The sequence below is a fragment of the Haliotis cracherodii genome, unplaced genomic scaffold, assembly GCF_022045235.1.
Source record: "Haliotis cracherodii isolate W230 unplaced genomic scaffold, xgHalCrac1.p SCAF_10, whole genome shotgun sequence".
NCBI classification, from domain to species: domain Eukaryota; kingdom Metazoa; phylum Mollusca; class Gastropoda; order Lepetellida; family Haliotidae; genus Haliotis; species Haliotis cracherodii.
The window spans coordinates 10,693,131-10,700,290 of NW_027266265.1; positions in this window are offsets into that span (position 1 = coordinate 10,693,131).

Below are 7,160 nucleotides of genomic sequence, written 5' to 3' on the forward strand. Positions count from 1 at the left end.
TTTGGGATCACGTGGTTGTGCGAGATCGGCGGTGTGATGGCGTCACTGTGGTCACTGCGTGCATCTATATTTCGCGTGAAACTTTGATGTGTGTCAGAATATACCTGTCCGCCCAGTCTTTCTAGAAACAGCGAAATTACTTGTGTGAGCGACAATCCACGTTTTGGCAAGAAAAGTTTGATTTTCGTGGTTACTATAATGTGTAAATACGCGGGGACCATTGCTTTAATTAGCGTGTGTATGATGGCCGGCCGATATCACGATTTGGTCTCTGCGCTGACTTGGGCGTGGGTAAACCACTAAAAGCACAGATTACTTTAAATCCTACGCGTATGCTCATTCATTAATAAGGACTTTTATGCGAATGTTTTGGTGACATTTTGAAAATGTCATTATGCACTAAACCTTGTTTATCCGTAACGGGATGTATCGCATACGACGATTAAAATATATGGTTATCTTTATCTGTTTGTGTCGAACTACGGCTAGTTCGACGTGTTTTCCTTGGTCCCAACGACATCGAGTTAAAGCGGTTTGTGTTATGTTATCTTCATACTCGAGAATGTAGATCTCCCTGGTAAGAACCAACAGAATGGTTATAAACATATAAAGATTTAATATTACCCGGTTTTGGTTCAATGCCGCTATTAACGGTAACCAGTTCTATCAAGACGGTTAGTTTAATGGGGGAGGGACGCCCGAAGTTATATTAAGCAGGACGTACACATTTACGACTTTAATGCCACGACGATGAGTATGGGAATGACACCTCGACGATCACAATTTGGTTACAAACCGAAAAACGCCGTACCCCGGCAATTCTGCTGGGGGTGGCATAGACAGAATAGTTTTTAAACTAATTATCTGGTTCCCCAAATAATAAAAATATATTTGCCCCCACGTCTTGGGTTTGTTTAAATCCCTTCACTCGGCATGATGCCTGTTCTGAGATATTATCTGTAATGGGTACCGTCCCCAGTTCTCAGTGAGACTGGCCTCAAAGGGAACAACCGCAATATTTTAACTGCCTTTTGAAAAAAAAAGAAATCAATAATCCTAAAATAAAAAAAATACATATCAATAATAATAGCTATACAATTTTACATTTAATTAAATTTAAAGTTTTGCTGTTTACATCAACTACGGGCCAGCATGACGGCTTATTTAGGAGGGTTAACTCGGTCGTGATTCCTGAAAAGAAACGTCAAACAAATATGTTCATTTCTCATACCAGATTGCCATTATTTAATTTAAGAATGTTATAATTTTCGAGAAATGTCAGGGAATCGCTAAAGCCTGAAATCATTGATGGTCGATTGTCATAAATCAAGCTCTTTCTGACTGAAGAAAAGTCGATTGAAAAGGAAAACTGTTCTTTGGCCATGTCAATTGTATGCTAACACGACCATCCGTCGAGAACATCAATAATTATTCAAGATGAAGTTATAAATAACACTGTGTAATAAGTCGAACAGGAATCGTAAGTCGGGCATTATCCGTCGAGTTAAAACGACAACCTGGCCGTGCCCGTCTTTGAATTAATACACACTGCAAGATGGCGGCTTTTGAGAGCATAAAAAATTAATTCAATATTATAGTTATTGTCCTTTAGGCGGAGACAAAGAAATTGATGGTACATCAGCAAGATTGAAAAATTGTCTGCTTAGTCTGATCACGTCGCTTGCAATTGATGAATTCGTTCTTTTATTCATGAATGATATGGCGGCACATTTGCCCTTGTTAATACGCCATGTCAGGGTCGCGGCTTTGACAATGGAGAAGCTCGCAGAAAATACAAAGGTTGTAATATAACCCCGATGACGTTGACTTTATAAAGGTGAAGCTCGTGGTCCATGTTAAAGAGAACTGTCGTAATTGATATTTTATGATATTCAGACTTAATCTGTCTCATTTCACCCACGTATGATGACTAAGATTATTGACGTCGTCGTCGTTGTCCACGTCCTCCTTCTCATCCGCCTCCTCATATATTGCGACATCCTTCTCATTTTTTATCACAACGTTTCAGACAATAGTAGTTCATGTACGATTACTAGTATCATCGTCGTCTTCTTTTTACACTTCAACATACCTCTCCTTCTTCATCACACCGTCCTAGACAACAGTATTTCATATACGATACATTTTCATCTCCGCTGTCTTTATGCTTATTTTCAATAATTACTGATTAAAAAGTACCATCGCCCCACGCCACCACCATCTGCATCTTTATCATGAGTGAGTGAGTTTGATTTTACGCCGTTTTTAGCAATATTCAAGCGATATCACGGCGGCGGACACCAGAAATGGGCTTCACACATTGTACCCATGTCGGGAATCGAACCCGGGTTTTCGGCGTAACGAGCGAACGCTTTAACCACTAGGCTACCCGACAGTCCCATCTTTATCCTGAACACAAGTACACTGCTTTACTCTACAAGTTTACCTTTACATATTTACCTTGCCATAGTTATTTGTGTACCAATCATGCACTCATTCATTTCTTATTCATAAATGTCTAACATGTATCTTTACTTATTTAGTATATGTTTCCTTCCTTTTAAATAATATTCGATATATGTATACATATTTCTCTTTATCTTCTTTCTGCATTTCTTAATTAACAATAATTAAAAAGTATTTACAATATTCTTCTAGTCTGGTCCAGACAATCCAGTGATCGACATCATGAGCATCTATCTACACAATTGGGATACGATGACAAGCATCAACCAAGTCAGCGAGCCTGACCACCCGATCCCGTTAGTCGCCTCTTACGACAAGCATGGGTTGCTGAAGACCAATTGAAAGCCCGGATCTTCACGGGGCAGGATGCGTACTGGCCAGTCTGCCCACACACATCACACAACAGTTATCACACACGTCACATATCACATTTCATCACATATGTAGGATCGCCTGTCACACACGTGTAAAGTCAAATTCGGCGGTCCCCAAATTTGAAATTCAAATGAGCTGATACCTGCCAAGATTTTGACAATAAACTATGTGTCACAAAGGTATGGCCTCATGTGACCTCAATTACATTATAACTGTAACATAATCATGCTTGACATCTTTGGAATACAGCCTCATCATCAGAACCAAACTGCTTATTATCATCAATATCATCATCGTCAAGATACCAGTAATTGAGTCATAATCATGATAAAATTAACTATATAAACATAATAATCATTATTCAGCAAGACGGTATTTTTTTACATTGAGAGTCGCAGAATTACAACACTTCTAAGCGTGGGCATTCTTAAGGCAAAGTAATATTTTAAAGACAAAAATCAATGCGGAATAATTACAAATAATCAAAATTCTTTCCACGAACAGTTATTTTGTCAATATCACCAGCAGCTGCAAAACACGTCAAAAATGAGGTTCCGAATGAAGAAATTATTCATCAAATTGAAATTGACAGTTTTATCCCGGCAAATTGAGCTAAACGATTTCATTGTTAATATTCAAGATGCAGCATATTGGACATTTTTTTGTTTGTTTTCGACACACTGGAGTTTATAAATTAGTTTTTAAACATGCCCTTATTCAATTCAAATATCACGCTTTATTTTTCGTTTCAGAATATTTGGAAACATGCATTACAGCTGATTTGGAATTGATTACGATAATTAGAAAGAATCATCTCACATCAATGATAATGACAGGATGTAGACATGAACGTTTTATCATCAATGCCCTATTTCTGATTCCGATTGTGTTAAACACTGACACGCCGACGTAAAGCAACGTTACCGACGTGTTGTAAATGACGTCGGTCTTAGTCCGCAGATGCCGATATACAGTCGTTAGTGTCGCCCTCTATCAACGGCTAGTGTATCAATAACTCCTTGTCAATTACGATGCTACCAGAAACACACAAACACCATCCACAGACACAAAAACAGCCTGCTGTGCGGCGTTGCGACTCAAAAGGAGCAGGGGTCATACTCCCTGGCACGACCACCGCCATCCCCGTCGAGAGGTCAGCGCGCGCGGAAACGTCACTGCACGCGCTGTGATCATGTGATCGATGAGGGGAGATAGCTCGCACGCGCTGACAGCGGCCGTATGCCGTGCCTGTCTTTTATGAAGGGGCTTGATCCCGTGTCATAAGCATGCTCGCACCAGCAATTATCAGGCCGAGTTTTATAGGAGATCGTCCCGATCAATATTGTGTAGCACATTTGGGGGTCGTAACGAGATTTAGACGGAAAATGTGACCGTCCACACAAAAGCCACATGGCATATCTCATCTCTCGCAGTTGACGATCGGAGGGCTACGTATATTGACATAGTCTTCGACACCGGAATCACTAAGATTATTTATAAAATGTCGGGCGATTGACCCTCTGACATCTAGCCGCGGCAGTTATTGAGCATTCCTACAAATTTGCCGTCTTCGAGAACTGAGTGAGCTAAGATGGCATTGGACAGTAGTGTCTGATTGCGGCGCAAAGGCCGAGACCTCGTCACAACCGATATGCCCGAAGCTGTCCCTACGGATCTGGCGCGACTGTACAGATGTATTTCCATATTTCGCTCGGACATCCCAACAAAATGTCTTGTAAGTTGGACGCGCTGGGGTAATGGAAGCGTGTCCAAGCATACGCGGACGATATTAAAACTCATGTCGATTTTCGAGCATGCATTTCATTCCGCTTATGTTATGGGGGATGAAATGCAGGCAACGTCGTGGCGCATTAGCCGAATTAATACTGTCATCTCACATTGCGATGAACGGCTTATGGCTGCATATTCCATACTAATGCTTCACATCAAATTTTGATTTGCAATGGAAATCAGTCTAACGTTTGAATAATGGCTGAGATATGCTCAATAGATAATGGCAGAGAAACGCGAAAACATTAACCAGCCTTTATCACTTGGCTTCAGAGAAACATCATTTGCTACGAGGACGTACCGTATAGGGTCAGGTTTTGTGTCCTCGCCGCGAACACCGAATGATAAACGAGCAACTATCTAGTATATCTTAATCTGTATATTGATATTATCAATGATAGGATAATTTGACAACCATGCAACATGAGAAAATCGGTATTGGAAGAAACTGATTCGGTGATAATTACCGCCTCGGGTTCCGAGTGTTATGTCGAATGGAAATTGGAAACAAAATATAATATAAAAATGGGTCTTGGTATTGCTTGTCTAGGTCACTGGATTTTACATTTTATTATGAAATAGAGATTGAAGTTCTTAAAGATGCTCGTATGTTACACAAAATGCCTGTACTGACACCCAAAGAACTGTCGAAGATACATCCTTTAGTGGCCCGTGAAGATCCGGGGTAGAATAGGTCTTCAGCAACCCATGTTTGCCCTAAAAGGCGACTAAAGGGATCGGGTGGTCAGGCTCGCTGACTTGGTTGATGCATGTCATCGATCCCAATTGCGTGTATCGGTGCTCATGTTATCAATCACTGGATTGTCTGGTCCAGACTCGATTATTTACAGACCGCCGTCATACAGCTGGAATATTGCTGAGTGTGGCGTTGAACAACAAACAAACAAACATCCTTTAGTTCGCGCGCGTGCGTGCGTGTGTTGTCCTGCTCATACCGGTTTAATAGTGCCAACCCACCGAGATACCATGCCGTAGTTTAACATGGATACCCCATTCAGACAAAGTATAGTGACTCCGAGGAGACCATTCCTTCTTTTATCCCCTTAATGTCGTACGCCAGGCAGGGTACCATCTTTTAACACTTTTTGGAACTGAACAAACCACCAAGGTAGAACTCATACAATCACACGTTATATAACGATATATCGATATATGTGTGATTTCAAGAGAATGAAGCTTTAAGTTGTACTTGATTTCTGGTTTTCAGTTACACTCAGCAATAGTCCAGCTATATGACAGCGGTCTGTAAATAATCGAGTCTGGAGATGATAATCCAGTGATTGACATCATGAGGGCTGTATTTGGAACCAAGTTGAATGGTGAGTGAGGGTGTATGGTTTAACGCAATATATACTTATCACGGCGAGAGGCAGCAACAATGGCCTTCACACATTGTACCCGAATTAAACCCGAAATCCCCGGCGTGACGAGCGAGCACTAAAACCACATACCTACCGGTACTATCACAAGAGTGTGTGAGTGTAGTTTTATGCCGCTTTAAGCAATATTCCAGTAATATCACAACCGGAATGTGCTTCACGCATTGTACCTAACTATAACAAAGAAATGCACGACTGAACTTCGGCAATGACGAAACTGTCCAACATTCCTCCATCCACATGTATGGCTTGTTTATTTTACGCCGCACTCGGCAATATCCCAGCTGTATGACGGCGGCCTGTAAAACCAGCGATTGATATCGTGAGCAACTTCCCACGACGACACAGGTGTCAACAGAGCTTCACCATCCGATCTTTCAGCTGCGTCAGTCGACCAGCGTAGGTTGTGGGGACCTATTCCATCCCCGACTCCCCTTCAGGGTCGTTTGCATCTTAACACACGGGATGCATACCGCTGTTTGACATGCTCCTCAAAACAGCAGCTTCTTGTTTCATTAAACCCATACATCAAATCCACTTGCATTCTTTAACTCATTGTCCCTCACAACAGTAAAGAATAATTGATAATCTTCTCTGCATAGTTAACCATCACCGCATGCGAAATTCATAAGCACACTGGTTCAAGCATGCAAACAGGATGTACGTGGTGTTCTAAACGAATACATCTATCATAACATTAATCAATTAAATATACTATAACAAAGAATCATTCTTCAAATAGCTAAAACGCTCACGAACCCTTTAGATATATTTTGGTAGTATGACAGAAAATCGTTGTTTCCGAAGCGAAGGAATCCCTGGAATGCAATGCATCCTAAACATATTTATGATTAGCTTACCCGAGAATATTTATAGTTATAATGGCATAAAGATATATGTATTCTAGTCTCAGGTTTCACGTACGGGGAGATTTGATAGTTCCAGTGGATTGCCTACATAAGTGATATAAGTTCAGGGTGGGGTGTGTGTGTGTGTGTGTGTGTGTGTGGGGGGGGGGGGGGGGGTGCTCGATTGAAGCGGTTAAATGACTCATAATGAACCAGCTCTTATCAACGTACTTATATATGAAGAAATGTGCCTGTTTGTTTTTCATCCTTGCTTTTATCT